Below are 8,284 nucleotides of genomic sequence, written 5' to 3'. Positions count from 1 at the left end.
TGGAGGTTCCATACCAAGGGAGGCAAACTGAAAAACCTGAAGTTACTATCAAGCAATCTTAGGTATAAAACAGGAATCTCACTGAGTAGTAAGCCACTGTTATCATCACAAGTTCTAGAGTGAAGGGGAGCAGAGTTTGCTACCCCAAATAAGCATCTTTGTAATAGTGATTTTCAGCTGGTTATTTTTAAGAGACAAAAAACACAGAAAGAATCTTTGAACTTACCCCTAACTGCATAAAATAATTTAGATAGAGAACCAGCTCCAAGAAGGGAGTTATCATCATTGATGACTATAGTTTTATATGAACTAGGTGTGATACACAGAGAGGAACTTAGCAAGGACTGTTTAATCAAAGTTGTCTCTGTGCCCCATTGTTAAATATGGCCCAGCAAACATTTGTTTATCAAACATTTGCTTTTCCATCTCCATATGAATTGGCTTCCTCTCCTTTGAAATCCCAAATCACAACTCCCCTTTCACCTTAGCTCAAGATGCCATAAAAGCTTTAACTGACCAATTTGTCCTTGGGTCCAATATTCTTATGGAATCCTGTATGTTTATTCATAATTTAATTTGGTTATTTCCCCCTGTTAATCTGTTTTACATCATTTTAATTATTCATCCAGCTAGAAAAACTAAGGAGGAAAAGGATAAATTCCCCCTTCCCAACAGGAGCAATCCTACATAATAAAATGGTAATATGCAAATTGACCACTATGCCCGCGATTGGGCTGGGAGGCACAGGGGGGCAGGACTTGGGGTGGCCGGGGTAGCTGATTGGGCCTGTGAGAGGAGTGGGGTGTGGGGACTCGCGATCAGCCTCTGGGCTGCTGAGCAGGGACCAAATGGGGCTGGCAGGACGCTGAGCTCACGTCACCACGCGAGCTCAGTGTCTGCGCCATGGCTGTGCTGCGGCCCAGCTGGCCATGCGGCGGGAGTAAATGGGCCTTTGGGGCCTGGAGCTCAGCATTCACGTGGCAGGGGAGGAACCAGAAAAATGCATCTTTCCAGTTCCTGATGCTGACAGCCCTATGGGTGCCGGGGTCCTCCACCTGCAGCCCCCAGTCGCAGCCCATCAGCCCCAGTCGCAGACTGGAAGCCCCCTGCCACCAGTCCAGATGGGACCAGTGTGGCGCCGTGGTGGTGGGTGTCAGCAGGCATGCTACAGACATCAAATCACTGCCACCAAGGCCACCCCCCCCCACATACACACTCGCAAGTAGTATGGTCCAAGGGGGTGACTCCTAAGGCAAGGCGCCCATGGCAGCTGATGCTCACCATGCCAGATGAGGAAGCCAGACCTGAAAGCCCAAGCCCCCGAGTACCCGAACTGCAGGGCGTCGTGGGCCAGGGCCCTGAGGAGGCCCAAGGACAAGCATCTTCCCAGAGGCTGTGCAGAAGGAGGGGAGGAACCTCTGGTTAGAGGCCAGGGTGAGGGATGCTGGCGTCTTTGCAGGCCAAGACAGGGCTGAGGGACACCCTCCCCTGCACCCCCATGCACGAATTTCGTGCACCGGGCCTCTAGTGTTATACATATTTTACAAAGCAATAGAGGCAAGTTGTAAGAACAGAAAACTCTGAAGCACTCCCAAGCTATAAAGCTACATTTAGAACAGACTGGGGATGCTGAAGCCTAAAAAATTTGTTGAAACTAATGCAAATTTTGCTGGTATGCAATTTGAGAACACTATTGGCTCTATGAGAACAACAAGCCAAATCATAGACCAGCTAAAACTTTATCAAAGAAAATCAGGATAAGAGAAATCTAAGAAGACACTACCTGGTGTTATAAACAGGAGAGAAGGAAGACTATATGGCTGTAGATACAGGTAGCTGGAAATAGGAATTGGTAGTAGGAGGTTATGGAAATTCTATTTGAGTCACTTTTTAGTTTTCTCATCAAAATAAGAATCAAGATTGTCAGATAAGGATGAGTGAACTGATCATCTGGATGAGTAGGAGAAAAATAAGCTAATATGGCATGGTTGTCAGGCAGCATTAAAATACACTTGAAGTGAAAGGACATTGCCTTAAAGTTCTGACATTTAACAGACTCAAACATTCACATTGTTGATATTCTTTCCTTCTTTGACTTCCACAGGACTACTATTGTTGTTTCTTCCATCTCTATTATCTCCACCTCCCCAATTAATCAAAGGGTGGCTTCTTTTAATATATATATATATATATATACATTTTGCTTGATTTCAGAGAGGAAGGGAGAGGGATAGAGAGCTAGAAACATCAATGATGAGAGAGAATCATTGCTTCTTGCAAGTCTCACACTAGGCATCCAGACAGAAACCCAGGCATGTGCCCCAATGGGGAATGGAACCAGGACCTCCTGGTTTATAGGTCAATGCTCAACCACTGAACCACTCCATTCAGGCAATGTGTTGCTTCTTTATTATTCATATTTCATCTTATCTCAATGTCTTCTCACAGAAGCCTTACAAGGTTATTGAGAGGTTAGGTAAGGTACTACATGATATTTCTGCATCAACATCCATTTTGTATGGTTAAGTAGCCTCCAGGAACCTTGAACTAACACCAGCCTCACACATAAATGTATGTCCTGATAAAGCAATACCATTCATTTTAACAGTGATTATTTTGTTAGGAGCATGTGACCTCATTTTGGCCAACAAAATAGTGAGTTGGATGGTTTTTGAGAAGTATTTTTTGTTCATTCTTAAATAATAGCATCTCATCTTCTTTTTCTGAATGTTGTTGTGTCTAGATGCGACAACATAATGGCAGCAGTCTTCTTAATCCCAGTCTGAGGATGAAGCCAAGAAACAATGGTAAGTAAAACCAAGGGAATTACACGGAAGAAAAGTTAAGAGTCTGGGAGTAACCTGCCAGAAACTTCCTTCTGTGAAGATACTGTGTTAGGTCAAATAATAAAATTTCTTATTTTGAAGTTATTTGAGTCAAGTTTTCCTGTTATTTGGAACTGAAAGCATTTTATTTTAATTTTAATATTATTTGTAAAAATAAATTTTTATTGCTTGTTATAGAGATAGAGGAAGGGAGAGGAAGAGACAGAGAGAGAGAGAGAGAGAATATCTCCTGCACACCCCTACTGGGAATAGAGCTTGCAACCTGGGCATGTGTTCTGACCAAAATCTAACCAGGGAGCTCTCAGTGCATGGGATGATGCTGAACACACTGAGCCACATTGGCCAGGGTTGGATCAAAAGCATTTTAATTGATATACATCTTAGATAAAATAATAAGCCTCTATCATGTTTCTTTGGTTTTCCTGAATTATTGCTATCAGACATTTTCTAATACATGCACACTATTAGAACATTAAGTTCCATAAGAGCAGAAGCCATTTTTCTTTTCATTGTTGTATTTTCAGTGCCTAGAACAGTGCTTGCACTCATTACATACCAACAGAATGCATTAATTCTCTCTCTCTCTCTCTCTCTCTCTCTCTCTCTCTCTCTCTCTCTCTCATCTCAGGAATGTTTTTGTTATTTTCGTCCTTGCCTCACTAACTCAGTCTCTAAATATATATCTTCTTTGCTACTTTCTTCCTCACTAATATGATCACAGATATAAAACTTCAGTCATAATATGATGACCATAGTCAGGTTAAGTATTGCCTCAGTATCAAGGAATGAGAAGCACTTTTGTTCTTTAGGTGACCAACAACCTCACTTCATAAGGAGGTTAGATTTCAAGGGTCTCAGAATTGAAACATCTCTCCATGGGCACAGTAGGGTTGACTAGTGTGTTTTCCATTTCCCTTTACCATTGAATGGTAAAAGGTAATAGCTTATAAAGGCAATAGATATAGATAGATATAGATTTAGATGATTAGATATAGATATAGATATAGATATAGATATAGATATAGATATAGATATACATATAGATATACATATAGATATAGATATAGGTATGGGTATAGGTATAGGTATAGATAGATATCTATAGATATATTTTCACTCCAAAGGAAAGAAAACTTTTCTCATTTTCTTCTTCATCACATAGTTCCTCCTTTCTCAACCATAATACTTAAGTCACATATTGCCATTATCCCTCACAATATACCTAATATTAGCCCTATTTTACAAATGAGAAAAAGGAGGGTTAAAAATTGTCCAGTGGTAATCTTGTTTTCAAGTGGAAGAAATGGGATTTGAGCCTATATCTCTGTTATTTATAGTATGAGAACTAAACCACTGGAAATACTGGAGACTGACAAAATTCTAGCTATGCCCACTTATATCTCAAAAGAAAATCCTTTTCTCAGAACATGTATACTGGATGGAACAGCACTTCATTAGGTCTGATGCCATATGACAGATGATCTTGGTTAAGACTTTGTAAATTAAAATATGTATTAAGGTTCTCAAGAATTATACAGTACAATTAGGATCCTAGCTAATAAAACAGTAATATGCAAATTGACTGTACCTTCGCTACACCCATAAGCCACGCCCACCAGCCACGCCCACCAGCCAATCACGAGCAAATATACACATTAAACCAGCAAAGATGGCGGGGGCGGGTTGGGATCCAAGCAATGATGGTGGACTGGGGCAGGCAGTTAGTGCCGGGAGCCGGCTGACCAGGTCCCAGATAGGGGCTTCAAGTCAGCCGCCGCCAGCTGACTGACCAGGGCAGGCGGATCAGGGCAGGCGGACCAGGGCAGGCGGACCTGGGCTGGCGGCGTGGGTTAGCGCCGCCAGCCACCTGACCAGGTCCAGGATAGGGGCTTGGAGTCTAGCATAACAAAAAGAATAGTCAGCAAAAGCAGGAGACAAGGTTTCATAAGTTCTCCCCCAGGTCACCATGTTCTCTTATACATTTTAATTATCCCAGACTTTGCCTGATGGGATTTGATTTGAATTATGCCTGATAGAGATTACATGGCATGAATTGTAGGCTCATTCTTTTTGTGGTTGCCTGACTGAGAAAGGCCTTAGAATGAGAGAAGGCACTTTTATTTTCCTTTTTCATTCTATAGAGACTGAGGAATTACAGTTATATGAAGAAGTTAGTGAGAGAATGAAAATCTCATGCTGTAGTTTTTCTGTAAGTTTTATCATGTGGACCATCAAAAACTTGGTGGGATCCTTTTCAAGAGGTGTTACAAAAATTATGTTGGAATTAACATTCAAGAATAAAAGGAGAGAAGTGAGTGATGGGTAAAGGAAATAACTTTGTCCTAGAAACCAAATAGAAGCCACATAAACCTTAAGATTCTTACTCATTGTGCTTTGGAGGTATTAAAGGAAAATTTTTTAAAAAGGTAAAATCATGACTGATAATTGGTATAGATAAAAGGCTAAGTGACCGACATTTGTCCATCCGTCCGACCAACTGGTACATATGACGCACACTGGAAATTTAAAAATAAACTTTGACTCGCACACGTGCCATACATATAAAGCTCTCACTGGCACTAATTTGAATGTTGCATTTGGTGGGAAAGTTCTTTTCAGAGGGGATATTTGTGTCACCATGCTATATGATTGGCCATAGTACAAACGAGTTTAAAGTACTGTAGGGTTTGGGGATGTTTCAGACAGTTGTCTCTTAAAACAAATATGAGATCAGAGGATTCTGCTTATAGTGAATGGTTAATAAAACTTGGAGATGGCAAACTTGATAGCAGTTTTCATTTAAGAATGGATATTATTGAAATTCCCCATGAAATGATTTTTAATGGATCTATTATTAAAGCCACCTTTGGAAATAGTATATCTATAGATAATATTAAAAATATATCTAAACATACAATTCTTTGTCCAAAAAATGAGCACGTTCAAAAATTAAATGAAGAAATTTTGGATATACTTGATGGAGATTTTCACACCTATTTGAGTGACTCAACAGATGATGCTGAAAAGGAAAATTTTTCCATTGAATTTCTTAATAGTATTACTCCTTCAGGAATGCCATGTCATAAATTAAAATTGAAAGTGGGTGCAATCATCATGCTATTGAGAAATCTTAATAGTAAATGGGGTCTTTGTAATGGTACCAGATTTATTATCACAAGCTTGCGACCTAACATTATCAAAGCTGAAATATTAACAGGATCTGCAGAGGGAGAGATTGTTCTGATTCAAAGAATTGATTTGTCCCCATCTGACACTGGCCACCCATTTAAATTAACTTGAAGATAGTTTCCCGTTATGCCAACATTTGTGATGACTATTAATAAATCACAAGGACAAACTCTAGACAGAGTAGGAATATTCCTACCTGAACCCGTTTTTGGACATGGTCAGTTATATGTTGCTTTCTCTCTCTCTTTTTTTTTAAGTATTTTTAAAAAATATTTTATTGATTTTTTTACAGAGAAGAAGGGAGAGGGATAGAGAGTTAGAAACATCGATGAGAGAGAAACATCGATCAGCTGCCTCCTGCACACCTCCTACGGGGGATGTGCCCACAACCAAGGTACATGCCCTTGACCGGAATCGAACCTGGGACATTTCGGTCAACAGGGTGATGTTCTATCCACTGAACCAAACCAGTTACGGCTGTTGCTTTCTCTTGAGTTCAAAGAGCATGTTACGTTAAAGTTAAAGTTGTAAATACTTTATCTCAAGGGAAATTAGTCAAGCACTCTGAAAGTGTTTTTACTCTTAATGTGGTATACAGGGAGATATTAGAATAAGTTTAATCACTTTATCAGTCATTATTTGCATCAATGTTGTTTTTATATTATGAGTTTGTTATTGTTGTTATATCATTTTGTTATTGTTTAGATATTAATAAAATTATGTATTATTTTCATATACATTGCACTCATTTCCTTTTATCTCTCACACTTTTATTATAGAAAAAGGGCAAATACCAATATTAAAATATTTCAGCTAATTAATTTTCTTTCAATGTGCACGAATTTCGTGCACCGGGCTACCAGTGTATGTATATATGTATATATATATGTGTGTGTGTGCATGAATGTATATCTACACTAATAAAAGAGAAAGTTGCAAATTGGCTGTACCTTTGTGACACCCACTAGCCAATCAAGAGCAAGTATGCAAATTAACCCAACCAATATGGCAGGTTAATTTGCATACACAGGCGCTGAGCAGCCAGAGTGGGACGCAGGTGTTTCACACTGCCTCAGCCGCTCTGGACCTCTGGGCAGTGTGGGAAGGCAGAAAAGCGGCTGCAGGCTGGAACCAAGGCAGAAAGGTGGCTCAGGGCAATGCGAAGGTGGTGCTGGCAGCCAGGGGATTGAAGGCCCATTCTTGAATGAATCTTCATGCATCTGGCCTCTAGTATATACACTGAGTGGCCAGATTATTATGATCTCTGAACAAATAATAATCTGGCCACTAAGTGTATAGCCTATATAATAAAAGTCTAATATGCAAATTGTCCCCTCGACCAGGAGTTCGACCAGCAGGCAGGCCGGCCCACTGCCCATGTCCCCTCCCCCTGGTCAGGCTGGCCGAACCCCACCCATGCACAAATTCATGCACCGGGCCTCTAATATATATATATATATATATATATATATATATATATATATATATATATGTATGTATATATATATACATACATATATATGTGTATATATATATATGTATATATGTATATATATATACACATATATATGTATATATATATACATACATACATATATATATGTATATATATATATACTGAGTGGCCAGATTATTATGCATTCAGAGATCATAATAATCTGACTACTCAGTGTATATATTATACATGGTGTACAAAATGTACACATACTTTTAATAATTATAAAGGCAGTATTTATGAAAATACTAGAGGCCCAGTGCAAGAAATTCATGCATGGGTGGGGGGTATCCTTCAGCCCAGCCTGCACCCTCTCCAATCTGGGATCCCTCTCACAATCCAGGACTGCTGGCTCCCAACTGCTCGCCTGCCTGCCTTCCTGATTGCCCCTAACTGCTTCTGCCTGCCAGCCTGATCACCCCCTAACCACTCCCCTGCCAGCCTGATTGATGCCTAACTGCTCCCCTGCCAGCCTGTTTGCCCCTAACTGCCCTCCCCTTCAGGCCTGGTCACCCCTAACTGCCCTCTTCTGTATGCTTGGTCACCCCTAACTGCCCTCCCCTGCAGGCCTGGTCCCCCCCAACTGCTCTCCAGTGCAAGCCTGGGTCCCCTTCATCTGCCCTTCCCTGCATGCCCGGTCACCTCCACCTTCCCTTCTCTGCCAGCCTGGTCATCCCCAACTGCCCTCCCTTGCAGTCCTGGTCCCTCTCAACTGCCCTCCCCTGCTGGTGCCCATCTTGTGGTGGCCATCTTG

This window comes from Cnephaeus nilssonii (genome assembly GCF_951640355.1).
Source record: "Cnephaeus nilssonii genome assembly, chromosome: X".
NCBI lineage: Eukaryota > Metazoa > Chordata > Mammalia > Chiroptera > Vespertilionidae > Cnephaeus > Cnephaeus nilssonii.
The sequence above is the reverse complement of the archived record's forward strand: the minus strand, read 5'-3'. Positions refer to the sequence as shown.